This window comes from Arvicola amphibius, chromosome 5, assembly GCF_903992535.2.
Source record: "Arvicola amphibius chromosome 5, mArvAmp1.2, whole genome shotgun sequence".
Classification (NCBI taxonomy): Eukaryota; Metazoa; Chordata; class Mammalia; order Rodentia; family Cricetidae; genus Arvicola; species Arvicola amphibius.
Window position 1 is genome coordinate 86,930,466 of NC_052051.1, and position 1,041 is coordinate 86,931,506.

At 45.3% G+C, this 1,041-nt stretch overlaps 1 non-coding gene across 1 annotated transcript; it reads right to left on the reverse strand.

Annotated features, from left to right (window-relative positions):
* Positions 1-296: 296 nt before the first annotated feature.
* Positions 297-426, reverse strand: LOC119815949. The gene has a single exon (XR_005285622.1). It is a non-coding gene; the product is annotated as a small nucleolar RNA SNORA3/SNORA45 family (small nucleolar RNA).
* Positions 427-1,041: the final 615 nt, after the last annotated feature.

Consider the following 1,041-nt stretch of genomic DNA (forward strand, 5'->3'; position numbering starts at 1 on the left):
AAGAATGCAACACCAGAGAAACACAGAGCTTAGCTCCATTGAATTCATGAAACAATGTTTATTTCTACCTTGTTCATTTGACTTGAAGGAGATCTTTTAGGTCTCATGTTTATTTAAACTAGTGTGTGCATGCATGCAGAGGAGTCTACCCCATGCCATGATTCAGGCATAGAAACCAGAGGACAACCCTCAAGAGAAGGCCCAGTCCTGCACCTTGTGTTCCAGGGACTGAACTCGGCTTCTCAAAAGTGCCTCTGAGTCATTTCACGGACACTGCTGTGCCTCTTTGACTTTTTTAATGTTTGTGATCTGGACGCTAAGAGGGACATTGAAGGTCCCTGACAGAGAATCAGGACCAACAGCTTCTCTTCGAAACTCTAGCAGCCCAGGACAAGCGCTGTGTCAGGATGGGACTCTAGTCTCAGCAAAGATGTATGTACTACTTTAAAAACAGTTCAGCTGGGTGGTGGTGACTCACACCTTTAATCCCAGCACTCGGAAGGCAGAAGCAGGTTAGTTCCAGGACAGGCTCCAAAGCTATAGAGAAACCCTATCTCAAAAAAAAAAAAAAAAAAAAAAAAAAAAAAAAAAAAAGACAGTCCAGTGCACTTCCTTTTTGATGCTGTGTGCTGAATGGATAAATGATATAGCAAAGTGCAAAGTGTCAGTTTTGAATGCTGTGTCAGTTCCATGGTAACAGACAGACAGACAGGCAGGCAGGCAGACAACAAGTTTGTAGGTAGCAGGGACACTAACTAAAATACCAAGGGCTGAGTGTGATGACTCTGGAGACTTGCAGAATTCTGTGTCTCATCAGCTCAAAGAACATGCACTGTGAGAAGGCTAATTCCATGACTGGAGAGATGGCGCAGCGGCTAAGACAGCTTGCGACTCCTGCAGAGAGGTCCTGGGTTCCACTCCCAGCACTTACGACTGTACATAACCACCACAAATACCAGTTCCCAGGGATCCAACATTCTCCCCAGACACTCACTGGACAGCCTGTACTGTACACAGACACACAAGCACACAAAACACCCA